Source organism: Pseudophryne corroboree, chromosome 6 (genome assembly GCF_028390025.1).
Source record: "Pseudophryne corroboree isolate aPseCor3 chromosome 6, aPseCor3.hap2, whole genome shotgun sequence".
NCBI classification, from domain to species: Eukaryota; Metazoa; Chordata; class Amphibia; order Anura; family Myobatrachidae; genus Pseudophryne; species Pseudophryne corroboree.
Window position 1 is genome coordinate 486,247,212 of NC_086449.1, and position 15,755 is coordinate 486,262,966.

Sequence of the window (15,755 nt, forward strand, 5' to 3'; positions counted from 1 at the left end):
ATAGTGGAACCAGTTGCCCCGCAGGTGACTGGCGGGATACTTTATGTTTAGGCACACTTTGGGCAATATGCAATAAACTCCATGACGTCCTTTCTCAGAGTTGGCCACCAATAGGACCTAGAGATAAACTCCAGGGTTTTTTGGATACCTGTATGTCCGGCAAAACGGGAAGCATGGGCCCAATGCATGAGCTTCTTCCTCAGTACCGGCTTCACAAAACTTTTCCCTAGTGGGGGCGTAGAGTCCATCCCTACCGCGGAGAATGCCAACGGATTGATAATAGGATGCTTGTCTGAAGACTCTGACTCATTTTCTTGCTCCCATGAGCGGGAAAGGGCATCGGCCTTGCGATTCTGAGAGCCCGGACAGAACTGGAGTTTAAAGTCAAACCTGGAAAAGAAAAGTGCCCATCTGGCCTGACGAGGGTTGAGACATTGTGCGCCTTTCAGATATAAAAGGTTCTTGTGGTCTGTAAGTAAGGTGATTGAATGAGAAGCTCCCTCCAACAGATATCTCCACTCCTCTAGAGCGAGCTTGATGGCTAGCAACTCCTGGTCGCCAATGGCATAGTTGCGCTCCGCTGGGGAGAACTTCTGGGAGAAGAAACTGCAAGGATGTAAATGGCCATCTTTAGCCCTCTGAGATAACACCGCTCCTACTCCAACGGAGGAGGCATCCACCTCTAAGATGAAAGGAGAGTCGATGTCGGGCTGTTTCAGAACTGGTGCAGAGATGAACCTTTGTTTTAAGAGATGAAAAGCTTGCGTAGCTTCTTCAGACCACTTGGACGGGTTAGCACCCTTCTTAGTTAAAGCAGTAATAGGCGCCACAATGGTGGAAAAGTCTCGTATAAACTTTCTGTAATAATTGGCGAACCCTAAGAACCTCTGGACCCCTTTGAGGGTTAAGGGTATCGGCCAATTCTGGATTGCTTGTAGTTTCTCAGGATCCATCTCTAGTCCGGAACCGGACACAATGTAACCTAGAAACGGAATGGACTTGACTTCAAAGACGCATTTCTCTAATTTGCAATAGAGATGATTGACACGGAGACGGGACAGAACCTCTTTTACCCAAAAACGATGTTCCTCTAAATTGTTGGCAAAAATGAGGATATCATCTAGATAGACCACGACATGACGGTATAAAATGTCTCTGAAGATCTCATTGACAAAATGCTGGAAGACAGCTGGAGCATTGCTCAATCCGAAGGGCATGACGAGGTACTCATAATGTCCGTCACGGGTGTTAAAGGCGGTCTTCCACTCGTCACCCTCACGGATCCGGATGAGATTGTATGCACCTCTCAAGTCCAGCTTTGTGAAGATGGTAGCTCCGCTAACTCTATCAAAGAGCTCAGTAATCAGGGGTAGTGGATAGCAGTTCTTGACGGTAATGTCGTTCAGACCTCTGTAGTCAATGCACGGCCGCAGACCACCATCTTTTTTCTTTACGAAGAAGAAGCCTGCGCCGGCTGGAGAAGAGGAAGGTCGAATTAACCCTTTTGCTTGGTTCTCTTTAATGTATTCCTCCATAGAATGCGTCTCAGGCAGAGACAACGGGTAAGTTCGGCCTCGAGGTGGAACCTTCCCTGGAACGAGATCAATCGGGCAGTCCCATTCTCTATGAGGAGGAAGGATATCAGCAGAAGCCTTACTGAACACATCCGTAAAATCTTGATATGGAGGAGGTGGAACATCAGACGACCTGGGGGAGGAAGAACAGACAGGCAATACTTTAAACAAACATGTCTCAGCACAGGAGGGACCCCATGCCAGAATCTGCGTAGTCGTCCAATCAATAGATGGATTGTGAAGACGGAGCCATGGAAGGCCCAGGACCACAGGATGTGTGGCTCTTGGAATCACTAAAAAAGAAATAAATTCGGAATGAAGAACTCCCACTCTCAGACGAACTGGTAGAGTCCTTAGGGAAATAACTGCATCAAAAATCTTGCTGCCATCCACGGCAGTTAAGGAGATGGACGAAGGAAGTCTCTCGCTGGGTAGGGACCATCGTTTAACATAGGCTTCGGTAATAAAGATCCCAGCTGCTCCGGAATCAAGGAGGACAATGACGTTCCGATAACGTTGAGCAATTTGGAGCGACACTGGGAGATTACAATCATGAGGAGATGGAGAGGAGATCATTACTCCTAGCCGGCCCTCTCCTGGGCGAGCTAGGGTTTGGAGTTTTCCCGGACGTTCGGGACAGGCATTGATGGTGTGAGACGGAGCTGCACAGTAAAGACAAAGAGACTCAGAGAGACGTCTTCGGCGCTCAGCAGGAGTTAAACGGGAACGGCCAATTTGCATGGGCTCGTCTTTAGATGGTGATAGTTGGCGAGGAGATTTTGGAGCAGATGATCTTCCACGCTCAGTTGCTCTCTCTCTGAAACGTAAATCAACTTTCGTGCAGAGTGAGATTAGCTCATCTAACTTGGAAGGTAAGTCTCTGGTAGCTAACTCATCTTTAATACGCTCAGATAAGCCATGCCAGAATGCAGCATACAGGGCCTCGTCGTTCCATGCCAGTTCGGATGCCAGGATCTGGAACTGTATAAGATATTGTCCTACAGTACGTGATCCCTGGCGTAAACGGAGAATCTCAGATGAAGCTGAAGTTACCCGGCCTGGCTCGTCGAAGATACGCCTGAATGTTGACACGAATGCAGTGTAGGAGGATAGCAGGGTGTCGGACCTCTCCCATAACGGTGATGCCCAATCAAGGGCTGAGCCACTGAGAAGAGAGATAATGTAGGCAATTTTTGTACGGTCACTGGGAAAATTGCCAGGTTGTAGCTCAAACTGAATCTCACACTGGTTGAGAAATCCCCTGCAGAATCTTGGAGATCCGTCAAATTTTGCTGGCGTTGGAAGATGAAGACGTGGAGCAGAAATGGGTAAGGTGGGTGGGGTTATAGCTTGAGTCACTGTAGTTGACGCACCGGACGCGTCTGATCCACGGAGGGTTGTCTGAATCCCATCCAGCCGAGTAGAGAGATCCTGGAGACAGCGGACGATGTGGCCCTGTGCAGCCTCCTGATGTTCAAGACGGGCTGCCAGTTCTTGCATCGGCCTGGCCGCTTGATCCTGGTCTCCGGCTGGATTCATATGGTCAGTGCTTACTGTCACAACTGAGGGCCTGAGCTGACGGGAGGCAGCCTCAGTTGTAGGGGCTGAGGTGTAAAGGAACCTGGGAGGTTGTATCAGACCCCTAGACATGTAAGTTACATGTAGAAGAATTGCCCAAAGGCGTGACCACGACAACCAAAGTAAAAGTCAATGATGTTTATTATGACATACTCCGTAACACAGCAGCAAATAAGAAATCATAAAACTCAGCAGGGAAATAATACAGTTCCTGGGTACTACAGGGTGGCAAGGGCCACAGGGCTCTGGTAGTATGAGATAGTTCTTATAATCTTCTAGTTGGAAAGTCCTTACCAGGCCCGACTGTAGCAATGGAGATAGCCCAGGATCGTACCAGCTGGTGTTCCAGGAAGAGCTGAGCTGCTGTGGATAAAAACGGCTGCTGTGGATACTGGCTGGAACCAGACTGATGTTGGCACGGAGTGGATACTGGCTGGAACCAGTTAAATAATAAATGTAGCTTGAGAGCGATGAAATATGAAATGATATATGGAGCTTGAGAGCGGTGAAATAATAATACCGGTGATAAATGGTAATCTGTAGAAAAGGGTACCGGCACTTTAAGAAGAGCTGATCTCTGCTGGAAGCTGATTGCTGTAAGCAGGTGGATCTGTAGCTGGAAGCAGATGAATCCAAATGGATAGGAGAGTCAGGCTACACCGCAGGTGGAATGCTGGTGCGGGTCTCTTTAGTGGAGGTTTGGAGATAGGAACTGGAACCTGGAAAACAACCACAGGAGAGAGACAAACTGGAACTAGGTTTGACAAGCAAAGCACTGACGCCTTCCTTGCTCAGGCACAGATTACTTATACCTGCAGCAAGGAAGGGATTGGCTAGGCAATTATGCAGATTAACATTGCAAACAGCAGATTGGTGGAAATGAACAGATGACAGAATCCAAGATGGCTGCGCCCATGCAGACACTTGGAGGGAAGTTTGGTTTGTAATCCATGTGGGAATTAAAACAGTAATGGCGGCGCCGGCCACAGGAGACAGGAGACGCCAGACTGATAAGTGCACATTTAACCACGCGGGCACAGCGGAGGCCGCGGCTGACGTAATCACCACTCTGACACTCTGCATGTAGAAACTCAGGAACAGCGGCGGAAGCCGCGGGAGACGCCATTCCGGATGTAACAGGCGTTGCGGTGACCGCGTCTCAGAGTGACAGGAGAGGAGGCAGGAATGTGGACATCAGTATAACAGATGGGATCCGCTCCTGGAACGCTGAGCCAGCCTTAGGAGGCATCTGAAGGGTAAGTAATGGCGTCCAGATACCCGGATCGTGACAGAGGGTATGTGCTATTGTCAAAGATTTTCTTTTTTAGGTGTTCAGTTGCAGATTTACATTGATCATGTTTCTCATCTGAGCTGCATCGTCTTTTTTACACAGTTCCTGTAAATGGTGGCAAAATGGAATGCAGTGATACACTCATATTTATCATATTTCATATGATCCATATTTTAAATCATAGTTTATTCTTGCATTTAATCAGGGCACTCTGAGTGCCAGAAACCCCCCGTGGTGGACTGACGTTGTTTCCAAGATTCTGTTCTGTTTGAATTCCTGACAGGTAGTGGCTAAATTATGCCACTCTGCAAGTAATAAAGTGTACTATTCTACCCCAAGATTTGGGATTTCAGTCATCAGAAAACTTTTAGGTATAAACTGTCTGAGAAAGCAGCTAGCGGTCCGAAGGCCAATTCCAAGCCCTCTTTTCAATTCCGGGACTTGAGATTGAAAAATGGTCAACCTGGGGATTGGCTATGGAAAAATAAAAGAAATACTCACCCTCCTCAGGTATGGATGTCGGCAGATTCTGGCAGCAGGCGGAGGTACTGTCGGCGGGTCTGGGTGGCAGGCGGCGGCTTCGGGCGTTCTGACTGGTGGTGCGGCTTGTGCTGTGCTGCTCAGTGTGACCTCTAACACCATGTCATGCTGCGCTGTGGACACAGCTGGGGCAAGGGGAGTCGGGCAGCATCTGAGCCCTATGATGAACCAGCTCAGACGTTGCTTGGCATTAAAAAAAAAGCATTGCCCCAAATCCCGGGATTGGAAGCTCCAATCCCCAGATTCAATCCTGAAGAATTTTAGGGCAAAATCCCGGGATCCCTCCGATCCCGATCTTGGGATTGGCCACCCTAGCCAGCACCAACACCTGGATATCTGAAGACCTAGGTTGAACAAATTAAGATTGATAAGAGCCTGTTGGAAGTGAAGAGGTGAGTAGCATAAAAATCATACCCAGAGACTTCATTTTACAAAAGGAGATGAAGGTCATGAGGAATATCTAATACCCAAAGTATCCATCTCATAACTACTATATGTTGAACATAAGAAATCATATTGAGTGTGGCAGGCAGGTAAATTCTTTTTAAATATTGGTCTAAGGTTGCCCTCGTGGCTATAACATTTTTTTTACCAATACCATATTTTCTATGCACTTGTACAGAGGGAGGAAAATTAAGTAAAGTAATTTCTTGTAGGTGAGGGAGAGACTCCGCTGTAAGAAATTAAAGCAAACATTTCAAACCACAGGGGCTGGATAACCACAATCAAAATGCATGTAACAGGGAACCCACCATTCCACAATATCTTCAACACATCTTGGAAGTAGTCGACCAGATTTTCTGTATTCTGTCTGGGGTGAGACAATCTTGAACAGCATTTCAGAGTTTTTCAAAACATAAAACATCATGAAGGGCAGGTAAGGAGGAAGTGAGTTTTGTGACAAATAAAAGAACGTCATCAGAAAACAGGCAAATATTATGGTGGATAGAGACAATGTGTACACTGGTTAATATGGGGGGGGGTATATAATTATTTCTACCAAGGGCTTGATCCCTGAGCAAAGATACATAGGGGTTGGAATATAATTAGAGCATTGCCTTGAGGAATTGACCAGAGAAATCAAACCTGACAAGTACCTTGGAAATGTACAGCCAATGGAGCCTTTCAAAAGCCTTCTCTGTGTCTAATAAGAGCAAGACCATAGAGACACGGTCAGATGCATGGGCCTCCAGAATGTAAAATACACGCCTAGTATTATCAGGATATTACCTACCCAATATAAGACCTGCTCATAAGCGATCAGATGAAGGAGCACAGGATTCAGTCTATTCACTAATATCTTACGAAATTGACATCAGTATTTAGGAGTGCAATTAGCCTGTAATTCTGATGGATTCAGTGTGTTTTGCCAGCAGACAGGATGCCAGCTGTCAATATCCCGACAGCGATATCTTGCCCGTCAGAATGCCGGCAGCGGGGCAAGCGCTAAGAGTCCACTTGCGGGCTAGTTGCAATTGTCATGCTGCAGGCTCACCACAGGATCTATTCCCACTCTATGGGTGTCGTGGACACCCATGAGTGTGAATAGCCCTTGTGCGCCTGGGTTCCGGCTGGTGACATTTTCGTCTGTTGGGATTCCGATGTCAGTATCCTGACTGCCGGGATCCCAACATCCGGCAAATTAAACACATCCCATTCTGACACATAGAGGGGTTTTTGCCAGGCTTGGGCATTGTAATGATATGAGCTTCTAACATTTCCCTGGGAAACAAGTTATCTGTTGTATTGTTGTAGAGATCAGCTAGGATTGGGACGAGAGTAGTTTGAAAAGATGTATAGAAACTAGAGATGTGCACCGGAAATTTTTCGGGTTTTGTGTTTTGGTTTTGGATTCGGTTCCCCAGGCGTGTTTTGGATTTGGACGCGTTTTGCCAAAACCTCCCTGAAATTTTTTTGTCGGATTCGGGTGTGTTTTGGATTCGGGTGTTTTTTTACTAAAAACCCTCAAAAATAGCTTAAATCATAAAATTTGGGGGTCATTTTGATCCCATAGTATTATTAACCTCAATAACCATAATTTACACTAATTTTCAGTCTATTCTGAACTCCTCACAATATTATTTTTAGTCCTAAAATTTGCACCGAGGTCGCTGGATGGCTAAGCTAAGCGACACAAGTGGCCGACACAAACACCTGGCCCATCTAGGAGTGGCACTGCAGTGTCAGGCAGGATGGCACTTCAAAAAAATAGTCCCCAAACAGCACATGATGCAAAGAAAAAAAGAGGCGCACCAAGGTCGCTGTGTAACTAAGCTAAGCGACACAAGTGGCCGACATAAACACCTGGCCCATCTAGGAGTGGCACTGCAGTGTCAGACAGGATGGCACTTCAAAAAAATAGTCCCCAAACAGCACATGATGCAAAGAAAAAAAGAGGCGCACCAAGGTCGCTGTGTGACTAAGCTAAGCAACACAAGTGGCCGACACAAACACCTGGCCCATCTAGGAGTGGCACTGCAGTGTCAGACAGGATGGCAGATTTAAAAAATAGTCCCCAAACAGCACATGATGCAAAGAAAAAAAGGTGCAATGAGGTAGAAGTGTGACTAAGCTAAGCGACCCAAGTGGCCGACACGAACACCTGGCCCATCTAGGAGTGGCACTGCAGTTTTCTAGCGAGAGGATGAGTGCTTCCATCCTCATGTGAATCTGAACCACTAGCCACGAACATAGGCCAAGGCCTCAGCCGTTCCTTGCCACTCCGTGTCGTAAATGGCATATTGGCAAGTTTACGCTTCTCATCAGACGCTTTTAATTTTGATTTTTTGGGTCATTTAACTGAACTTTTGTTTTTTTGATTTTACATGCTCTCTACTATGACATTGGGCATCGGCCTTGGCAGACGACGTTGATGGCATTTCATCATCTCGGCCATGACTAGTGGCAGCAGCTTCAGCACGAGGTGGAAGTGGATCTTGATCTTTCCCTATTTTAACCTCCACATTTTTGTTCTCCATTTTTTAATGTGTGGAATTATATGCCAGTATCAATAGCAATGGCCTACTACTATATATACAGCGCACAACTGAAATGCACCACAGGTATGGATGGATAGTATACTTGACGACACAGAGGTAGGTAGAGCAGTGGCCTTCCGTACCGTACTGCTATATATACTAGTGGTCACTGTCAGCAAACTGCAAAACTAAAATGTACAACAGCTATAGAATCTAGATGGATAGTATACTTGACGACACAGAGGTAGGTAGAGCAGTGGCCATCCGTACCGTACTGCTATATATACTGGTGTTCACTATCAGCAAACTGCAAAACTAAAATGCATCACAGGTATAGAATCTATATGGATAGTATACTTGACGACACAGAGGTAGGTAGAGCAGTGGCCTTCCGTACCGTACTGCTATATATACTAGTGGTCACTGTCAGCAAAACTCTGCACTGTACTCCTCCTATATAATACTGCTGGTCCCCAGTCCCCACAATAAAGCAGTGTGAGTACAGATATATGCAGCACACTGAGCACAGATATGGAGCGTTTTTCAGGCAGACAACGTATAATACTGGTGGTCACTGGTCAGCAAAACTCTGCACTGTACTCCTCCTATATAATGTATCTGAGGAAGCTGACGAGACACAGGCGGAGAAACGCGTTATACGAGGGGGCCACACGGAGGTGATTACCAACATATGTGACAGACTGTTTCCCTGCTGGAAAAGTACTGGGACCACGAAAGAACACAGCTTTGTCTTCAATACCCACCAATGCTGTAAAACACTGGCGGAGCCAGCAGAGTGGAAGAGGGGAACTAATACGTGGAGACCCAGGTATACTGTGTAATAGACACAAACTACACAGTTATAAAATTGGCCAAAGGAAACAGCCTATATATCATATTGACTTATTAATCTTGAAAATAGCATAATGATATGAGATTACCGAAACAACATAAGTGTAAATTTCCGTCATTTGTACCGCTATCTACCAGCCTAAATTGTAATGGGGATACGAGATAACAACCGTAAGACCTTTAAGGTGCCTGCACCTCACCAGGAGTTCATTGTGACTTTTTATTATTTTTTAATTTTCCCTTTAAGGAGGAATATTCCTTTTATAGGTATACCTGAGACTATCAAAAATAGTCCATACAAATAATATTATTGTTCATAAAGATGTTTTAGATGGTTTATATGGTATATTATGTATCTCTCTAACTGTTTCCATTAGTGGCAGATTACGGGTCCACTTTGGAAAAATATTAATAATAAAAATAAAATTAATTATATTTATGCCGTTTATTATAGTTTGATCTTTATTGCAAAATTCCCAGCCGCGTTACCATTTTGTTGTATTGTCCTATATAATACAGCTGCTCCCCAGTGCCCACAATTAAGCAATAAGCACAAATATTTGCAGCAACATTAATAAACGGAGAGGACGCCAGCCACGTCCTCTCCCTAACATTTCCAATGCACGAGTGAAAATGGCGGCGACGCGCGGCTCCTTATATAGAATCCGAATTTCGCGAGAATCCGACAGCGGGATGATGACGTTCGGGCGCGCTCGGGTTAACCGAGCTATACGGGAGAATCCAAGTATGCCTCGGACCCGTGTAAAATGGGTGAAGTTCGGGAGGGTTCGGTTTCTGAGGAACCGAACCCGCTCATCACTAATAGAAACAAATGATTAAGCCATTGGTGCCTGGGGCCTTATGTCTCTAAGGGGCCTATTTACTAAGCCTTGGATGAAGATAAAGTGGATGGAGATAAAGTACCAGCCAATCAGCTCCTAACTGTCATTTTTTAGACTCAACCTGTAACATGGCAGTTAGGAGCTGATTGGCTGGTACTTTATCTCCGTCCACTTTACTAGCAGTGTATAGTCAGAATATTGATATTTGTAATATTTTGAAGAAACAGATGTGTTTTTGTTCCATCTTTGCCCAGGCTGCATATTGTGGCACACTGTATGGTAGCAGCGGACACTCCCGCTACCCATAACTACACAGGGGAGCCAGCAAAGATGCTGTAGTGGTGGTAACTGGGAGCTATGCTCCTGCTATCCATAGCTTAGTGTGTGGTAGCTGGCGACTCTCTTTACCCATAACAGTCAATGGGGGAGCTGGCAGCTGCTGGAGGCTGTGCTATGCCATGATTTCTAGGCATTGCAGCAGAACCAGAATATGCTGCCTCCCACAGACACATCTGTAGTAATAGATTGATATGGGAATAAGATTTATTCACAAAGGAATAAAAGGTATAATCCTTAGCTCCAGGATTAACATGCCCGGCGTCATAGAGATCATATTCTGCTAACAAATTAGAGAAAGTTAAAGCTAAACTTCGAGCAGCATGGTGAGCTTGTTCAGATATGGGGAAGGATTTATCCAAAATAGGATCCGGAGCAGTTTTAAAGTCACCAATCAGAAAAAGTTCACCTTTACGTGTCTCCTCGATTTTTGGGAAAAGGGACCAAAAATATCTATGTTGTTTAGAGATGGGTGCATAAATTGAAGCTATGTGGACCCAATCTACCCTTACAGATTCAAGTATCGGCCATTACTATCAACTACCTGTGTCTCTAACTTAAAGTTACAGCTCCTGCTTAGAAAGATGGCTACTACATTCCATTTAAAGGGCCCACTGGAGGTAAAGCAAGTGGAGTAGTTATGATTCATTAATTGAGTAGGAGAATGTAAAGGGAAATGTGACTCTTAAATCACAACGATATCAGCCTATTTATCAAAGTATTTTAAAGCAATACAATGTTTATTAGGAGAAGTGATTCATTAATTCTCAAAAAGTTAACCATACGTAAGTCCTGCACGGACCAATGTTAAGACTGTATGAGGTCAGCAAACACATGAACATAAGTGTGCACAGCACATTTTATTAGAGTGTGCACCGCCAGAGGGGCATATCTAGCACTGCCTATTAGGCGTGTCTAACATCGCCTATCGGGCACATCTAGCACTATTTTACTAATACAGTATATCAGCCTAGTAATCTAGTGTGAAATGCAGTATAACTGTAATAATAATAATAATAATAATAATAATAATAATATAAAAAACAAAATAGGCGTTCTACAATAGCAATGATGTGGCGGTATATGATGTGGTATAGCAGTATTTAAAATATAGATATAATGAAAAAATGTTGTAAATCGATGCTGTAATGAAATTAACCTTTATTACAAATTGGTTAAATAATAATTCAACAATCCTAAACATCAACAAATATATACAGTATGCAGCATAAACATCAATGTGATCAAAATAAGACACTGACCAAATGTCCTGATATCCATACAAGGAGCAAGCGCAGGACAGGTCTTGGCATCCTGCTCATCCACTAATGTAATTAATGATGGGTACATTTGCTGTTATTATTCTGCTGCTGCTTTAATTTTTATTCCAAAGACTGGCGTTCCTCTATGGTGGTGACCTTAAGGGGCTTCGGACTGGCTGTCCTCTTTTCAGGGTCCGCATCCAGTGATATGTCTAAGGAATAGACCTTCCTGGTGCATAGAATTTGTCCAGAGTCAGCTGCAGCCTGGAAGGGGATGTTGCTGGCTCTGGCTCAGAAAGTTTCTGTCGGGCACCCCCTGCATAGACGACAGCAGCCACAGAGACAGCGATAGCACTGGCAGCTTTTCAAATGTGGTGCCGGCCAATTGGAAATTGTGTTCTGGCAGCCAATCAGGAGTGGCTGCTCCAGATTGGCTGATGATTTACAAGCTCCAATTCGCTGGTGGCCGGCACCACATTTGAAATGCCGCCAGTGCTATCATTGTCTGTGTGACCATGGCAGCAACCATTTAAGCAGTTTCCACATGTTTCCACATGGGCCCCTTCATTGCCTTCTTGTAAAACCAGACCTGAAATACTCAGCATTAGAATGTGCCTGTGCACCAGAGGCACACCCTGTGCGTACGCCTATGTGGCCAGTCCCTATTCTGACAAAAACATGAGAATTGCTCTGCATCCTTTATCACCAGGTATTGCACAGATTTTATACACAAGATATGCTTTTATGATGGGTTGAGGGCACCAGGGAAATTAGCTGACAAGAAATGGTTTGCATATGGGAAAATGGGATACATGAGAAAATGTGACCACAAATTTTATATATAGGAGATGTTTGAGGACCTCACTTTATATAGTAAACAAGGCCAGCGCTACCCACTCAGCAAAGGTATACAAAGCAGGCAGGCGCCGACCAGGAGGGGCGCTCTCCCTGCTCTGCCACCACTGCTTCTGCAGCCTGTGCCCTGTCATATTATATGACAGGCAGTGGGCTCAGGGCACCACACAGGCAGCACAGTAGCAGCATCACACTACAGCCCTGGGAGCTGCCTGTATTCCCAGATGTGGCTCCCAATAGTAGCAGCATCACGGAGCTGCTGACATGATGCTGCTTGACTGTACAGTATGCCTGCAGCCAGGGTTAGGTCTAAAACTAAATTGGGGAAGGGACCTCTGATGTCACCAGAGGGAGAAGCTATGTCACCTGGGGGAGGAACCATGCCCGAACAGGGTACCTGAAATTTACCCTCACGGGCTTGGAGTAGTCGGTTGCGTGGATAGTAGAAGAACTATCCCGCTGGCCTAGCTCCTACCCCTGGCATTGTGGCTCCTCCCCCTGGCATCAGAGGTCCTTTCTCCAACTTGATTCTAGCATCTACCTTGCAACCAGACAGGAGCAGGAAGTGGAGGCTGCAGATGGAAGCCAGATGAGGAGCTGAGCTGCCGAGAGGATTGGAACATGGAGGAGAGCAGGCAACTAGCTACTAGATCAGGAAGTTGGCTTTACATTACTGATAAGGGGGGAATGGGGGAGTTTAGACACAGTGAAGCATAAACACACTGGTGGGGGGGCGCACACTAATTCACACACACAATAGGAGGAAGGGCACAATCATACATATATATATAGACTAGGAGGGGAGGGGGCACACTAATATATATACAGACTAGGAGGGGAAGGGTACACTAATACATATACAGACTAGGAGGGGAGGGGGGTACACTAATACATATACGACTAGGTGTGGCAGGGGGCACACTGATACATATACAGACTAGGTGGGGATGGGGGGCACACTAATACACATACAGACTAGGAGGGGGCACACTAATACATATACAGAATAGGAGGGGGGCACAATAATATATATACAGACTAGGAGGGGAGAGGGTGCACACTAATACATATACTGACTAGGTGGGGAGGGGGCACACTAATACATGTACAGACTAGGAGGGGAGAGGGGGCACACTAATACACATAAAAACTAGAAGGGGTGGGGGGCACACTAATACATATACAGACTAGGAGGGGAGGAGGGCACACTAATGCATCTAATGACTAGGTTGGGAGGCGGGCACACTGATGCATATACTGACTAGGTGGGGAGGGGGGCACACTAATACACATACAGACTAGGAGGGGAGGGGGGAATACTAATACACATACAGATTAGGAAAGGAGGGGGGCACACTAATGCATATAATGACTAGTAGGGGGCACAGTGATACTGTACAGGCTAAGCATGGTGGAACTGCAAAAGTCTTTGGAGATGGAGAGCAGGAGCTGCTGCAGTCAGAGCTGAGACAAGTGAGAGCAGGTGTTTGTGTGTAATGGGCCAGTGCCATCATCTCCCTCTCCCCCATCCAGCCGGCACTCCCTTCTGGTGTCCCATGTACTCCATCCAGCCTGTCACCTTCCCATCATTAGTACTAGTCATGGGCCAGCTCTGCCTGCTGTGCTGCCTCATTACCCCATCCATCACTGCCTCACCAGTGATGGATGTGTAGGTGAGACTAATTATGTGTAAGGGTCATTACTGTGAGTATTTTGTGTAAGCGTCACTACTGTGGCCATTATGTGTAAGTGGCAATACTGAGGGCATTATGCGTAAGGGGCACTACTATGGGCATTGTGTGTAGGCAGCACTACTCTGGGCATTGTGTGTAAGTGGCATTACTGTGGACATTATGTGTAAGAGGCACTTCAACTGTTGGTATTATGTATGAGGAGCACTGCTACTGTTGGCGTTATGTGTATAAAGTGCACTACTGTGTGGTATAATGTGTATAATGGATGCTACTGTCTGAGGTAACATGAATAAGAGGTTCTCTTGTGTGTCATAATGTGAATAAGAGACACTACTGTGTGGTGTAATGTGAATCAGAGGCACTACATGCAGTGTAATGTAAATAAGATTGTGCTACTTTGTGGCGTAATTTGAATTGGGGGGTACTATTTTGTGGCCACACCTCTTCCTTGTGAGACCACACCACTTTTTTGTGGCATGTGCCTTCCGGCGTGCAGTGTCTCTTTGATAAGGTATGGGAGAGAGGGCACAAATTTATAGTTTGCAGGGGGGTGCCGAACACCCTAGCACCGGCACTGATAGTAAGTATCAGATCATTCAATATTAATTTGATCAGACTATGCATAAGTAGTGACCTAGTATGCTCCTAACTCTTGGGATTTTGGAGCATTATGAGAGATCTATTAGTCCTTAATATGTAATATTAAGTAATAGTGACAATAGTAAAGCCTTCATTGGAGATTATTGACTTTCATTAACTTTATAATTAGATGATTTTTAATTTGGACACAAATTTAATTACTTTTTCATTTTGTGCATATGAGTGAATACAATATAGAGTGCCGTTCATTGTAATTACTGCTGTTTGTGCCAAAGACTACTCTATGTTATAACTGAGTGTGATACTGTATATATGTATTTTACTTTTTTTTTAATAAATGTGAAGCAATTTGGGGGATTTAACTGATGGTGAATTTGTATTTATTATTATTATTATTATTATTATTATTATTATTATTATTATTGTTGTTGTTATTATAAGGCTATACAAAAAAATGGCAGTACTGCAATATTTATTCTTGTTGGTTCTATATAAAAATGTTTAAAATATATAATAAAAGTTCCAAACCTCGAATTTTTGAAAAATAAAAATAACAATTATATATATATATATATATATATATATATCTATCTATCTATATATTATATATAATATATATATATATATATATATATATATATATATATCTACACTGCTCAAAAACATAAAGGGAACACTTAAACAACACATCCTAGATCTGTATAAATGAAATATTCTTATTAAATACTTTGTTATTTACATAGTTGAATGTGCTGACAACAAAATCACACAAAAATGATCAATGGAAATCAAATTTATTAACCCATGAAGGTCTGGATTTGGAGTCACACTCAAAATTAAAGTGGAAAAACACACTACAGGCTGATCCATCTTTGATGTAATGTCCTTAAAACAAGTCAAAATGAGGCTCAGTAGTGTCTGTGGCCTCCACGTGCCTGTATGACCTCCCTACAATGCCTGGGCATGCTCCTGATGAGGTGGCGGATGGTCTCCTGAGGGATCTCCTCCCAGACCTGGACTAAAGCATCCGCCAACTCCTGGACAGTCTGTTGGTGGATGGAGCGAGACATGATGTCCCAGATGTGCTCAATTGGATTCAGGTCTGGGGAACGGGCGGGCCAGTCCATAGCATCAATGCCTTCGTCTTGCAGGAACTGCTGACACACTCCAGCCACATGAGGTCTAGCATTGTCTTGCATTAGGAGGAAGCCAGGGCCAACCGCACCAGCATATGGTCTCACAAGAGGTCTGAGGATCTCATCTCGGTACCTAATGGCAGTAAGGCTACCTCTGGCGAGCACATGGAGGGCTGTGCGGCCCCCCCAAAGAAATGCCACCCCACACCATTACTGA